The sequence below is a fragment of the Narcine bancroftii genome, chromosome 1, assembly GCF_036971445.1.
Source record: "Narcine bancroftii isolate sNarBan1 chromosome 1, sNarBan1.hap1, whole genome shotgun sequence".
Classification (NCBI taxonomy): domain Eukaryota; kingdom Metazoa; phylum Chordata; class Chondrichthyes; order Torpediniformes; family Narcinidae; genus Narcine; species Narcine bancroftii.
In genome coordinates, this window is record NC_091469.1 from 95,885,841 (window position 1) to 95,902,401 (window position 16,561).

Consider the following 16,561-nt stretch of genomic DNA (forward strand, 5'->3'; position numbering starts at 1 on the left):
AAGAAAAAAGAATCCCTCTCCCCTTCAGCCAACTCTCCTAAGGAGAGCCATAAAGAAAGAAAAAAGAAAGAATATTAAAGAAAAAGTTAAATATACATATTAAAATCTAATCAATATAAATTGAAATGTTAATATTCTGAGTATAAAAATCACTTATAAATTAAAAAATTATTATTATCATGCAAACCATATGTAATTTTTTCCATTATTAAACAATATTTCATCTCATTATGCCATCTATTAATATCAATCATATTTGTATCTTTCCAAGTACTAGCAATACATTTTTTCGCTACGGATAAAGCAAAATATACAAAAGCAAGCTGAAACGTATCTATTCCCAAACCTTTCAGAGGTTGCAAATTACCCAATAAAAATACTGTTGGATCTAAAACTATTTTAATCTTATACAGGTATTCTAAAAAAGATTGAATTTTCTTCCAAAAAGATTGTATATGTATACATAACCAAACAGCATGAAAAAATGTTCCAACCATATCACCACATCTAAAACACAAATCTGATGCATGAAAACCATATTTTTTTTTCAGGTGTCAAATATAATTGATGTAAAAAATTGTAATTAATCATTGCATAACGTGCATTTATCAATCTAGTTACACTATCATAACAGATATCTAACCAATCATCTTCAGAAAAAATAAAACCAATATCTGCTTCCCATTTAATTTTAGATCTATCCCAACCCTTTTTAGCCATACCATCCTGTAATATTTGATACATAGATGAAATATAACCCTTCTTTGGTACCTTCATAAGAAAAGTCTCAAATTTAGTCATTTTAGGTAAAATCATATCTCTACCAAACATACATTTTACAAAAGATCGAATTTGATAATAAAGAAATAAAGAGTTCTTATCAATACCAAAACCTTCCCTCATCTGATTAAAAGATAAAAACTTACCCTCTTTAAAACAATCTCCCAAATTTTTCACACCGTTAAATCTCCAATGTAATAAACTTTGATTATGTATTGAATAAGAAATAACTTGATTATTATACAACGGAGTCAAAGGCGATAATTTACCCCTAGAGCCTGTCATTTTATTTTTCTTTATCCATAACTTTATTAAATGTTTTAGTATAGGCACATTATATTGTTGTAACAAATTTATATTCCATCTGAACAAAAATTGATGTACTTCAAATTCAGAAATACTTGCCATCTCAATTTTAGCCCAACTAGGAGGCCATACCAAATCCATCAATGAACTAATAAATTTAAGTTGGGCTGCTTCGTAATAATTTTGAAAATGTGGTGAACGTAGTCCCCCTAACTCATATTTCCAAGTGAATTTATTCAAAGCTACTCTCGAAAATTTACCCCTCCATAAAAACTACGTAACCATTTTATTCAAATATCGAAAAAAAAATTTTATCAAGTAAATACGGAATAGATTGAAACAAATATTGCATATGCAGAAAGATATTCATCTTAATTGTATTTATCCTACCATTAAATTAATAGGTAAATCTTTCCATTTAATCAAATCAGTTTTAATTTTTTTCATTAACGGAGGGAGCATAATTTAATTTATATAAAGATTGATAATTAACATTCAAAATTATACCCAGATATTTAATTCAATCAGTCCACTTCAAATTTATAATATTCTTATAAACTGAATAATCTCATTCACTTACCGGTAATATTTCACTTTTTTCCATATTGTATTAAACATTCCTTCAAGTGCAAAAGTGACTGAGCTGGGTTTATTAAATACACCAATACATCATCAGCAAATAAATGAATTTTATACTCCTCATCTAAAACTTTCATACCTTGTATCTGTGTATTTTGCTTTATCAGCTGTGCTAAAGGTTCAATCACTAACACAAACAAAGCTGATGATAAAGGACAACCTTGATGAGTTGATCGAGTTAACTTAAAGGATTCTGAAATCAAACTATTCGTCAATACTCTAGCTACTGGTTTACTATAGAGAGCCCTAATCCAACCAATAAAAAAGGACCAAACTTAAATTTCTCCAAAACTTTAAACAAAAAATTCCATTCAACTCTATCAAATGCTTTTTCTCCATCTAAGGATATCACCATCAGATGATCTGAGGATTGTTGAAATCTATTAATCAAAATAATCATGCGCAAAATGTTATCTGAAGCATATCTATTCTTTATAAAACCTGTTTGATCAATATGAATCAACTTGGGTAAATATTTTGCCAATCTATTCGCTAATATTTTAGCTATTATTTTATAATCTACATTTAACAACGAAATTAGTCTATATGAAGATACTTTCAAAGGATCTCTATCTTTTTTTAGGAATTACTATAATTAAAGCACTAGGACAAGACTCAGGTAATTCATAATGTTCTCCAACTTAATGTAATACATCCCAAAACACTGTAGATAATTCATCATTAAAAAATTTATAAAATTCAAACGAAAATCCATCATCACCAGGTGATTTACCATTCAGCATTTCAAACATAGCCATTTTAATTTATGAATCAGTAAATTGTTCTCCTAACTCTTATATATCTGCATCCTTTAATATCGGTAAATTCAACTGTGATAAAAAAAAAAGATCAATCAATCCAGTGTCTTGTTTTCCTTCAGATGTATATAACTTTTTATAAAATGAACAAAATTCATCATTAATCTCATAAGGTTTATAAATAATAAGAGAATTCCATCTAACAGCATTAATAGTCCTCAAAATCTGATCTTTCTTTAATTGCCACGCCAATACCTTATGTGCTTTCTCTCCCCATTCGTAATACCATTGTTTAGTCCTATTAATCACACATTCAAATTGATAAGATTGCAAAGTATTATATTCCAATTTCAACCTAGATAATTTTATTTTCTGATCTTCTGTAGCATCTTTCTGAAATTCCTTTTCTAACTCATCAATCTGTTTCTCTAATTCAAGACTCTGATTTAATTGATTCTTTTTTATTTTAGAGGTATAACTAATTATTTGTCCTCTCAAATAGGCTTTCATAGCATCCCATAATACAAACTTACTTTGAACAGAATTAGAATTTTCTTTCAAAAAAAATTAATTTGTTTTTTCAAAAAATCAATAAATTCCCTATTTTTTTACAACATTGTATTAAACCTCCAACGATAAGCCATTTGAATTATCTCAGAAGTTGCATATATAAAATATAACAAAGAGTGATCTGAAATTACCCTACTTTCATATTCCACTTGTTGTATTTTCCCTTGTAAATCTGCCGATACTAAAAAGAAGTCAATCCTCGAAAACGATTCATGTCTAGATGAATAAAAAGAGAAATCTTTCTCTGTCGGATTAAGACATCTCCAAATATCTACTAAATTAAGATCTTTCATCAATGCTTGGACCTGAATTGCCATCTTGGATTTCTTAACTTTCTTCGGAGATATATCTAAGAAAGGTTCTAAAACACAATTAAAATCACCACCAACTAAAATATTATCATTAGCCTGACCCAAACATAAAAATGCATCTGAAATAAATATTTCATCATCTGCATTTGGGGCATAAATATTAAGTAAAGTCCAAAATTCACTAAAAATCTTACAATTCAATTTAAGAATACATCCTGCCTTTTCCTCCATTGAATGTAATTCAAAAGATAAATTTTTATGTATCAAAATTGCTACACCTTTAGCTCTATAATTAAATAAAGAAGAATATACATGCCCTACCCAGTCCCTCTTTAATTTAATGCTTTCCTTCATATTCAAATGTGTTTCTTATAAAAAAGCATTATCAATTTTCATTTTCTTAATATACGCCAAGACTCACTTATGCTTAATCGGACTGTTTAATCCTCGAGGATTAAAGTAACAAACCTCAACTTTGACATACCTACTATTATTACTAAATACCAATAATATATTTATAGAAAAGCTCAAATCAACGTATATAGGCCCTCCAATAGAAAATAATCACAAATTAAAAACTAACTAAAATTAAAATTAAAAAATAATTAAAAAAAAGAAAATCCCACCCAAAACAAAACTACCAAAAGGTAGTAATCCCCTAAACAAAAATTGGGTGTGGGTCACCAGGTAACTGAAGTTCTGAAGAGAGGTTAAAACAATTCCCCATTTATTCTCTCAAATTGTTCTAAAACAGTCCTTTGAGCATGCATATTCCTCCATGGTTTTTGGCCACTATTTATTCTTCAACCAACATTTTTTTGGTCCTTGTCACTTTTGCCACCATTTGCTACAGTGACTGTTCTTTTAACAGTACTGTTTTCCATCATCCATTAAACGTTTTGGTATATGTTTCTATGATGAAAGGAGCTATATAAATGCAAGTTACTTGAGAAATGTAACATCTGAAATTTTAACTCTTCATCTCTGCAGTGTTGTGTTAGATCCCCAGTGGACTAAGCAGTGGTACATGCCTCTATTTCATGCTCCAGATATTCCTTATTTGGCTATATTACTATAAAAACATTTGCATTTAATTTCCTATATTCAATTGAGGTATTTAAATATGAATTTAACTTACTTTAATTTAGAGATATAGCATGGTAATTGGCCCTCATGCAGCCCAAATACACCCATGTGATCAATTAACAGGTTAATTTTTGGAGGTTGTGAGGAAACCAGAGTACCCGGGTAAACCCCTCGAAGGCCCAGGGAGAAGGTACAAACTCTTTGCAGACAGTGCTGGGATTTGAACCCGTGTTACTGGTACTGTAATTGCGTTGTGCTCACCCCTATGCTAACTGAGCAGCCCAGACTGAGAATAATAAAAGCTTTAACATTAATTCCCTTTCATTCCAGTGGTACATTTTACAAGTTAAATACAATTCTCCCATTAGTAATTACAGATTCAGACTTTCACATATTTTCTTATATTTTACCTCAAGCATTTTATGCATTCAATATCCAATGGGGATGAAAGACTCAAGAGGTTTTAAGGAGTCATGGATACAAAACATTTGAAGTTGGTAAGAAGAGTTTCAGAGATCTCACACTTGGAGAGATGAAGATGTTTTACCAGACTTTTTAAAATATTTGTTCAAACCTCAGCTGATAGACAGTCCCCGATCTGAGGCACCTTTGGGATGGATGTCAATAACTCAGAAAGAATGCACAATTATGAGATGACGAATGAGAGACATCATTTTTGTGGCAAGAATGGAAGACTTGAAATTATTCTTCTTGAACAGAAAAGGTGAAGGGGATGAGTTGAGAGAGCAGTTCAGTGGACTTGTACTCACCACGAACTGGCAGGTGAGTTGTGAACCAATGTACACAGATAATTAACAGAGGAATTATTTGAGATTGCATTCAGGGTTTAGATTTATTTTGAAGACTCCGTGACTTGAAAGAATGATGAACATCATTCACGTGGCACAGTTAGTGTAGCAGTTAGTGTAACAGCCGGGGTTTGAATCCACCGTTGTCTGTAAGGAGTTTGTACATTCTCCCCATGTCTGTGTGGGTTTCTCTGGGTGCTCTAGTTTCCTCCCACCCTTCAAAATGTACTGGGTTTGTAGGTTGATTAAGTGTAATTCTGCTGCATGGGCTCATGGGCCAAAAGGACTTGTTGGCGTACTGTGTGTCTAAATTTAAATTTTTTAAAAATTACATTTAAATTTAAATTCAATGGCCAATACTTTGATGACAATGATGCAAATTAAAGATGGTTGGAATAACTGTGTAGAGATTTTCTAGACTTAGCAGATTCAATGTTCCAGTCAGTATCTTTCTTCTTACTATATTAGAGGCCAAAATGTTTACTCAGTTGCTTTTCTGATGAAGAGATACCATGTGAACATTATTTCCAATTTAGTGCAATGTTCCTGTTATTCAATGCTTTCCTCATAATGTCAATATGTTGATTTTATCCACACCCCAACTTAGACCCCTTGCATAGATTCAAAAATAAAAGGACACATTTTTCTTTAAAATTAATACTCAGCATATATATGTTGCATCTATGTTAAGTATTAAGACAAAAGCATGAACAAAAAGTTGGAGAAAACAAAAATCTTTTTCTGTTCTTTAGTGATCAGACAGATGAATATCCCAGAATAAAATCAATGGAATTTGGAACTCTTGTTGGTTGGTGTCCATAAGCTGATAAATAATTATTCTCACACTAGCAACAGATTCCAAACTGTATCTTGCAAGTCAAGATCTGTGACATGTAGTGAAAACACAAGAAATAAGAATTTTATTTTCAGCACATGATATATATATATAGATAGATAGATAGATAGATAGATAGATAGATAGATAGATAGATAGATAGATATGCTGGGACATATTGGGACAGCATGAATATTGTAGCAGCTAGTGCAACACGATTTCAATGCCAGTGACCTGGGTTCAAATCAGGTGCTGTCTGCAAGGACTTTGGGTTCTCCGCATATCTGTGAATTTTCCTCTAGGTGCTCCAGTTTCCTCCCACAATCCAAAGACAAATGTGGCTAGTAGGTTCATTGGACACATGAGTGCATTTAGGCAGTGCAGGTGTGTGTACCAGAAGGGCCTGTTACTGTGCTGTGCCACCAAATTAAATTAAAAATTTCATAGGTTCATGCAAGGGTTAACAGCAGAAACATTCCTGCAGTTTTTGCTGTGCACCAAACCACATGGACAATCTTTCCCTTTTCCATTCCATCCAGCTTTTAAGCAGACTTAATTCTTCAGTTCAAAAGCATTTTAGTTATAACAAGCACATGAGCATCTCAAAGAACTAACCGAAGGGGCAATAATCCATGACATTATCCTGGCTTGGTAAAATTGAGAAAAAACACAGTTTGTAAATAAAATATTCACCCATGGATGCTTGAAAACCAACAGTTAAATAGGATCGTTAAGGTCTTGCATAAATATCTTGGCTAAAACAACAGAAGAATTTCATGGGTAGTTTGCATTCAAGCATAGAAGGTCATTTCTAGGTTTATATGTTTTGCTATTTGGCCATTCTGAGACCAATGAAGCAGGATATTTCATGAGAAACTCAATTTATTATTATATGGCATAGCTTTGCATGCCCTCCAATAATTCTGTTGAAGAGGTAAAAACATATAGTAATTCACAGAGAATAAGAACATGGGAAAAATTAACACACCATCCACATTTGTACCTTGTGACACATTTTAAATGATGTTGTACTTCATCACAAAATCACTAACATGGTAAGTCAATATCTCTGGTAGTCATCTATCCTCTCTGTAGTTCCTCAGTTTTTTGTTCTCTAAGTTTACAATTATTAACTATTGTCTACATGTTAAAACTAATAGCCTAGAAATTCCTAGGGATTTGTGTGATCAGAGGATGGTAAATAAACAGAATTGATTTCCATGGACAAATGTGGAGGTCAAGTCATTGGGTGTATATAAGACAGGTTCTCGATTAAGAAGGCAATCAAGGGGTTATGGGAAAAAGCAGGAGAATGGGGTTGAAAACGATTGTCTTTTTCATTCCACAAAAAAAACAGAATAATATACAGAAGATGTAAACAAGTAAAATAAATTGTCCTTGAATATGACAATCTTGTATTTTCAAATTAATTCAACATTTCCATATATTAGCAGTTACATTGAATAAGGAAATAAAAATGTTAATGCATAAAACTAAAAAAATCTAACTCGAATGGAAAAAAAAGACTTAAAAAAAGCAAAAACCAAAACCCTTCTGAGAGTAATTTCAAAGTTAATAGAAAAGAGATTCTTCCTGAGTAAACACATGCATTTGGAGAAGAAAAACGAAACTGGAAGTAGTTCAATTTTGTTTATTAGTTTGAGTCATATGAAAATATTGAATAAATGGTCACCAGGTTTTTTCAAAGTTAAATGTCCATCTTCTAATTTTTTCCAAAAATAAGTATGACATAGTAGAGGAATGTCATTGAAGTAAAGTAGGTGAATGGCAATCTTTCCATTTGAATAATATAGCTCTCCTTGCCATCAATGTTGAAAAGGCTACTATCCCTCAGGTTGAAGCAGGTGCAAAGCCTGATCCCAATATTGTGATCCCAAAAATAGTTGTGAGTAAGTTTGGCTGTAAATCTAAGTCCAACACTTTAGATAAACTTTCAAAAACACCTTGCCAAAAATTATCTAACTTTGTACAGGACCAAAGTATTTGAGTCAAAGTGGCCTCTTTGGATTTACACCTATCACAAATATGGAAAAATGTGGGTGTAGCGCGTCAAATGACTCAAAGACTTGTTGACTCATACCAAGGCTTTTATTAGCATAAGATACAATGGGCCAATCTGGCTTATGCACTACCTTGAACTGAATCTAAGAGTGATGGACACAAATTAAAGAAATATTGACAAGTCAAAAACTTCTTCCATACAAATCGTCAGAAAGTAGCTGCTCAAATTCCATTTGCAGAGCACCTTTAATTTTATCATTGAATATAGGACGTAAATTAAGTAAGCTTTTTTAAATACTAACTATTAATATTTTTCAGGAAGGGTTTAATTGAAGAAGAGTATCAATATCATTAGTTGAAAAAGCAAATGGAAAATTTGGAAGAAAATAGTGCAGAAAACTCCTAATTTGAATATATCTGAGATGTGTCTTAGACAAATGGAACTTTTCAGCTAATTGATCAATTTCCTTCAAACATATCAAAAAAAGGTTATTATTCCTTTCTCTATCCATAGGGCAAAAGCTTGGTCTGCTGCTGTCTTTAAAAAAATTGAATAAATTTTGCTAGACAAAACAAAATTATTTAAATCAAAAAACTTACGAAATTGAAACAAAATCCTTAATGTACGTCTGTTTACTTTAGATAATGCAAAGGGGAGAGATGTACATAATAGAGAAGTTAAAGACTATCCACAAACTGAATTCTCCTCCATTTCCACCCATAAAAGGGAATCATGCATCTCAGAATATTAAGTCCAAAACATAATTACCCAGTAATAAAACATGAAATTTGGATATACCATCCTACCATCTTTTTTTTTCTGCAGTAATAGTTTACAACCTGGGACTATTATTATTCCACATATAAGTTGATATTTTAGAATCTAATTTGTCAAAGAATACTTTAGGGACAAAAGTTAGGAAAGCTTGAAATGTATATAAGAATTTCGGTAAGATTATCATTTTAATTGTATTAATTCGACCTACTAATGGCAATGTCAGTGGTGACCATTTTGATAACATTTGTTTAGCATAATCAATCAAAGGGAGATAATTATATTTGTATATCCTTAACGTTTTTCATCATTTTTATACCGAGATATATAAATTAATTTTAAACACTATAAAAGGTAATTGATCATATAAATATAAATGATTACTAATAGGAAAAAGTTCACTTAAATTCAATTTATATCCTGAAAAAATACCAAATTCGGTAAGCCAGGATAACATTGGAAGGAATCGAGTTTTTAGAATCAGAGATAAATACCATCAAATCATGGGCAATGGCATGCAGCATTTCATAGTTGTACACCATTAGAGAAAATTATTTATAATTTGTGAGATAAATATCATATATTTTTTAAATATGGAGTCATTTTTACAAAATTTTGGTTTGCATGTCACTCTCAAGACCTCTCTTCTTGGAACCTCCAATAGATTTTTCTGTATAAATGTTTTATTTCTTGGCATTCTCTTAGCTTTTTTTTTCCTTTTTTTCTTTTCTTTTCTTCTTTTTTAGGGGTGGGGAGGGTTGAAAGGGTAGGAGGGTGGGTTGAGGGGGATGGAAGTATATTACCACGTAATTTAAAAAAAAGTTTACAATTAAATGTAATATATTTATATCGTAGTTTAAAATTTATAAATAAAGTATTTTAAAAAAACAAATCATCTGTATATAAAGAAGCCTCTCTCTGGATACCATGGATATTTGTAGAATCTCAGAGTAATTACTAAGGGTTGCAAAGCAAGGTTGAATATTAAGGGACTAAGAGAACAACCTTGACACATAGTAACCACTGCAATAGGAGCTTGATAAATTAGTTTGATCCAAGAGATGAATCCAGGACCTAAGTTAAATCTTCCCAAAACCTTGAACAAATAAGCTTTCTCAAAATCAAGTGAAACAACACATTCTGGTAATTTGGATGGAGTGGAATAAATAATGTTCATTAATCTACTAATATTAAAATGACAATATCTATTCGTAATAAACCCAGTTTTATCTTTAGAGATAATTTTAGGCAAGATAGTCTCAAGTCTATTGGTTAAAATCTTAAAAAGAAATTTAAAATCTACATGTAATAATGAGATTGGTCTATAAGAAGTACACCCAGACAGATCCTTATATTTTTTGGGAATCAATGAAATTGAAGCTTCATAAAAAAGTTTTAGCCAAAATTCCAGAAGAAAAGGAATCACTCAAAACTTTGCATAAGTAAGGACTCAGAATATCATTAAATATCTTGAAAAATTCAAATGTATACACATCAGGTCCCGATTGATACAAAAATATTGCTTTTATAATCTCCTTTTTATTACTAGGCATCTCTAATAGATTCAAATCAGAATCAGAAATCTTAGGAATATTCATTGTTTGTAAAAAAAATTGATCATTGAAGTAGTATTATCTGGGAAGTCAGATTTGTACAGGTTAGAATAAAAATTCAGAAATGTTTTATTAATTTCCTCATAATTCAAAGATTTTGTACTATCCATTTTACATATCTTCAGGTTTTGCATTCTAACTGTAGCTGCTCTAAGTTGTCCAGCTAACAATTTACCTGATCTGTCCCCATGTATATAAAACTGACTTTTAAATCTAAGAAATTGCATCTCAATGGGATAAGGCATAAGCAAATTTTGTGTCAATAAATCTACCCTTTCTTCATACAGGTCTTCATTTGGGTGTAACCAAAACAATTTATCCATTTCTTTAATTCTATTTGCAATCTGAATAATTTCCATTTTATTTCTTAATACTGTAGAATTTTTTAAAAATTGTCCTCTAATAACTGATTTCAACTTACCCCTATCATCAAACTCGACATTCGCTCAATAATATTTATTTCAAAGTAATGTGAAATTAGTTCGTTAATAAAATCTTTAAAAGTAAGATTTTGTAATAATGTAACATTGAATCTCCATTGGGAAGAATTTCATATGCTGTCAGGAAGATTGAAAAGGATTGCAAATGAGCAACAATGGAATGATTGGTGGGGAAAACTCAATGGGATGAATGGTTTAATTCTACACTTATGGTCTTATGTTCAACAACACAACATTAACCTATTTTACATATATTTCTGAATGTCATTCAGAAGGGTAAACATTTTCATGCAAGAATTCAGGTATACTAATCCAAGCACTGTTTCATTGACTCCCACTTACCTGAGATCAAAATTTGTTTCCAAACCTGAAACATAGCCAGCCCTGCTTGCTTCCAAGATAAATAAAAATACTTAAATAATGCTAAAGCTTCAAATTGAGGGTTATTTAAAATATTCAGTGCAGAGCTCCTGTGGTCAACAGCAGAGTACTCCACAACTCCTGTCCTGACCCACCCAGGATGGTGATATGCCAGGATGCTGTTCATTGACTTCAGCATGACATTTAATATGATCATACTCCTGAGACTCGTGGACAAGCTGTTCTCGCTGTGACTCAACACCACTCTCTGTATCTGGATTCTTGACTTCCTAACAGAAAGATCACGAACTATCTGGGTTGGCAGCAGAATATTGAGTACTGCCTTATTAAGCATTGGCATAATTCAGGGCTGTGTGCTTAGTCTGCTCCTGTCCACACTACTGACCCATGATTGCAATGCCAGATCCAGCTCCAACAGAGTCATTAAGTTTACAGATAATACGACAGTGGATGGGCTCATCAGCAACAACAATGAGATGCATTACAGAGGTGAAAAAAACTTGTGAAATAGTGCAAGAATAACAATCTGAGTCTCAAGAAAAAGGAGATGATTAGAACTACAGGAGGACAACTACACATTAATAGCTCAGTAGTGGAGGGAGTAGTCAGCATCAAGTTTCTTGGAATCCATTTAAAAAGTGACATTTCCTTGACACACAACATCTTCTCACTCATCAGGAAAGTCCAACAGCGACTGCACTTCCTGAGAAGACTAAAGCGGGCAATGCTACCGGCCACCATGCTGCCAACTTTCAACAGGAGCTCTATGAAGAATGCCCTGGCCTGCTGCATCAAGGTGTGGTACAGTAGCAGTTGAGCATCACATCATAAGACAATCACCAGGACCATAAGAGCGGCAGAGGAGATCAATAGAGTCTCCCCTCACACCCCACCCCCCACCGCCCTATAGATCATGATTTGCAGGGATCATTCTTAAAAAGGGTTTGCAAAATCAGTGAGGACTTTTACCATCCTTCATGCATCATCTTCATGCTACTCCCATGGAGGCATCTTGGGGAGTGTCCACACCTTTCTGAAGGTGGCTCAGAGAGGGATCTTGGGTGTTATCCTCAGTTCTCTGAACACATCACCCTGAATTTTAACCTTCATCAGTCAGGCTATTGAGTTTAAAAGTTTGGAAATAATATCGGTCCTGTAAAAAACTTGGGTTCAGGCCAAACCTGGAGTGCTGGGTGCATTTCATGCCACACTACTGAAAGGATATGAAGACTTTGGAGAAAGTGGTTCACCAGGTTGGATTGGAGGCTATTGGTTAAGAGGAAAGGTTGGACAAATTGGGTTGTTTTCTCCAGAGCATCAGAGGCTAAAAAGTGAGTTCTAAAATTACAAGAGGCTATAATCATTTTTCCACAAAAAGGAAATGTTAAATAACCAAAGGGCTGAGGTTTAAGGTGATAGTGCAAAAGTTGAAAGGAAATGAGCAAGGCAGGTTTTCTATATAGAGTGGTAGAAGTCAAGTATATTGTCAACTGATTGTACAGGTACAACCTGACAATATAGCGTTCTCCAGTCCTCGGTGCAAAACATGCAGACATACAACCAGCCATAATAACACATATACAGACAAATAATTCAAATGCAGGACAAGTATTTTATCTATAAAATAAATAAATATATATTTTTTTCTACATAAGTGTCCTGGGTTGTTACTGTGATCAGTTCCTTTGATCGTTCACCATTCTCACTGCCCGTGGGAAGAAGCTGTTTCTCAACCTAATGGTTCTGTCTCTGATACTCCTGAGTCTGTTTTCTGACAGGAGCAGCTGCAAGATGTTGTGTGCAGGGTGGAAGGGGTCATCAATTATTTTGTATGCCCTTTTCAAACAATGATCCTGGTAGAGTATGTCAATGGGGGTGGGAGTGGGGGAAGAGAGACTCCGGTGATCCTCTCTGCCATTCTTATGGTCCTGCGGATTGTCCTCCGATCCATTTTTCTGCAGCAATTGTACCACACATTGCTGCAGCCAGACAGGATGCTTTTGATGAAGCTCCTATAGAAGGTTGACATAATGGTAGCCAGTAGCCTTGCCCACTTCAGTCTTCTCAGGAAGTGCAGTCACAGTTGTACCTTCCTGACAAGTGAGGAGATGTTGAGTGTCCACGATAGGTCGCTAGTTAAGTGAACTCCAAGGAACTTGCTGTTCTCCACTCTCTCTACAGCATAGTTGTTGATAGTGGTTGTTCCTGGTCCTCCTGAAATCTATGATCATCTCCTTTGCCTTGTCGACATTGAGACTCAGGTTGTTACTCTTGCACCATTTCATGAGTTACTCCACCTCTTCTCTGTAGTGTGACTAATTATTGCTGATGAGTCCAACTACTGTTTGTCATCTGCAAGTTTGATGGCACTGTAGTAGCTGGATCTGACGATGCAGTCATGGGTCAGTATTGTTCACAGGAGTGGGCTGAATGCACAGCCCTCAGTGTCCCAGTGCTCAGCATAATGTGCTCAATATTCGGCTACTGATCCAGACAGACTATGTCGTGATGTTGAGCACCAGCAAGGAGAGCTTCTCCATCAACCTCTGGAGAATTATCGTATTAAACTCTCAAGCTGAAGTCAATGAACAGCAGCCCGCCATATGAGGCATCATTTTCCAGCTGGGCCAGGATGAGCGACAAGGCTATAACATTGTCTGTGGAATGGTTTCTTCTATAGGTGAATTGAAATGAATGCAGCATCTTTAGGCGGTATGCTTTGATTCATTCCATCACCAGACACTCAAAACACTGCTGTTGGCCTGATCAGTAAGAATGATGAGTCAGCATACAGAGATGAGGAGCAGTTGCTAATAAACTGGTGCAGAGCCAACAATCTGTAAATAGCATTTAAAAAAAAGAGGGCCCAGGGGCACCATGCTCTGCTGACCATTGATGGCTCCACCGTTGAGATCATCAAGAGATTCAAGTTCCTTGGAGTGCACTTGGTGGGGAATCTCACATGGTCACTTAACACCAGCTCCAAAGCCAAGAAAGGCCAGCAGCACCTCTACTTCCTGTGCAGGCTGAGGAAAGTTCATCTCCCACCCTCCATCCTCATTACATTCTTCAGAGGACATATTGAGAGCATTCTGTGCAACTACATCACCGCCTGGTTTGGAAACTGCACCACCTCGGATCGCAAGACCCTGCAGAGGATGGTGAAGTCATCGAAAAAGATCACTGGGTGCTTCCTTCGTACCATGAAGGACATCTACAATGTTCAATGCAGGCGAAAGGCAATAAACATTGAGAAGGACTCCACACACCCCTCATGTACCCCTTCTGCCATCTGATAGGAGGTACCATAGTACTCAGGTTGTTACATCCAGATTGGGCAACAGTATTTTCCCCCAAGCCATCAGAACATATATGGATAGAGTATCGTGGACTTCTACTGAATATGCATTAATATTTTAACATTTCAATGTGTTAACTTCTATTCTAGCTTATATTTATGTAAATATGCTCCATGGTCCTGGAAAATTACTATTCGTCTTCACCGTGTGATCATGGTATGAACGATAAATAAAGGTGACTTGACTAATGGTTAAGGTCGGTGCCACAAGGCTACAATCATTGAGGCCTGTTATTGTTGCCTTTTTTGGTACCAGGATGATGCTGGCTGCCTTGAACCCTATGAGAATGATGGACTGCTGCAGTGAGGTGTTGAAGATGTCTGTGAAGACCTCCCTCAATTGGTCTGTGTAGTCCTTCAGTACCCGACCAGGTATGTTGTCTAGTCCTGCCGCCTTGTGTGGGTTTACCTTGGTTAGGGTTCTCCTCACCTCAGACGTGGTTATGCAGGAAGCCAGTTCATCAGGTGGACACAGAGCTTTCTGTGGCATCATCCTGTTCTTCTCATCAAACTGTGCATAGAAGGTGTTCAGACTGTCTGGAAAGGAGGCATGTTTATCCTTAATTCACAGGTTGACCTGTGATCCATAATAACAAATAAGCTACCTGAACAGTGGAATATGTCAGCTCTCTCATTTTCAGAGTCCCTCCTTAGGAACCTTGCAAGTGGTCTTTACTGAGATGTGCCTCTCAAGTTCAAGTTTATTATCAACTCACTGTTCCGAAACTACCTGATGAGAAAGCCTACCTCCAGACACCAGTACACATACAGAATTTTGTACTGGAACTCAAAGGTTTCAAACGAAAATGTCAACCGTTCTTACTCTTCCCTGATGTTGCTTGACCTGCTGACTCCCTCCAGATTCCCACATCTGCAACCTGTCGTGTGCCCACAACTCAGGTAATTCACAGTGGTCAAGTCATCCACCAAACAGCGCATTTCTGGAAAGTGAGAGGAATCTGCAGCATCTGGAGGAAACCCACACGATCACAGAAAGGATGTGCCAACTCCTCACAGACAGTACCTGAAGTCAAGATTGGTCATTTGTAAATGTGAAGCAGCATCATTACCCACAGCACTATTTGTTGTGCTGTGGCATCTCCGATTGCCTCCTCAGGCCAGTGCCTGTTTTGTTTGCCATTTACCCCAATGATTCAGAGTCTGAAATTCATTGCAATGCTTCCAGACTGAGACCACCTGCAAAATGGAGGAACAACACCTCATATTCTGTCTGGGCATCCAACAACCAACTATTCCAGTTTACATTAAGCCCTCCCTCTTTCTTGTTCCCCCTTTCACCTTTCCCCAGCGATTTCTCTCTCTCTCTCTCTCTCTCTCTCTCTCTCTCTCTCTCTCTCTCTCTCTCTCTCTCTCTCTCTCTCTCTCTCTTCCCCTATTCCCTCTCCTTTCACAGAACAAAAATCTATTCTCACATTTCCTCTTATCATATCCAATTAACACTTTTTGGCTGTTGGCCCACACACCACTTTCTGCCATTCTTCAGTCTTTAATCAGCCTGGCTTTTTTAATTTATATCCTAATGAAGAGCTCAGTCCTGAAATGTTGGCAATATATCTTTACCTCCTATGGACTGGCTGAGTTCTGCAAGACCGGCAGAGTTCCTCCAGCATTTCTGTGTGTTTTTACTACAATCACATCTGCTGACTTCTGTGTTTCACTCTGCTATTTTGTTCAGCCTACCAAAATGAGGAAGTCATGGAACAGAATTAGATGAAGCAGCTCAGAAAAGGGTGAACTGGATAAAATACTCCCGTCGGGAAAGAGATGCAGGAGTATCAGAGCCAGCACCACCAGGCTGCGGAACAGCTTCTTCCCACAAGCAGCGAGACTGCTGAATGACCAAAGAAACTGTTCACA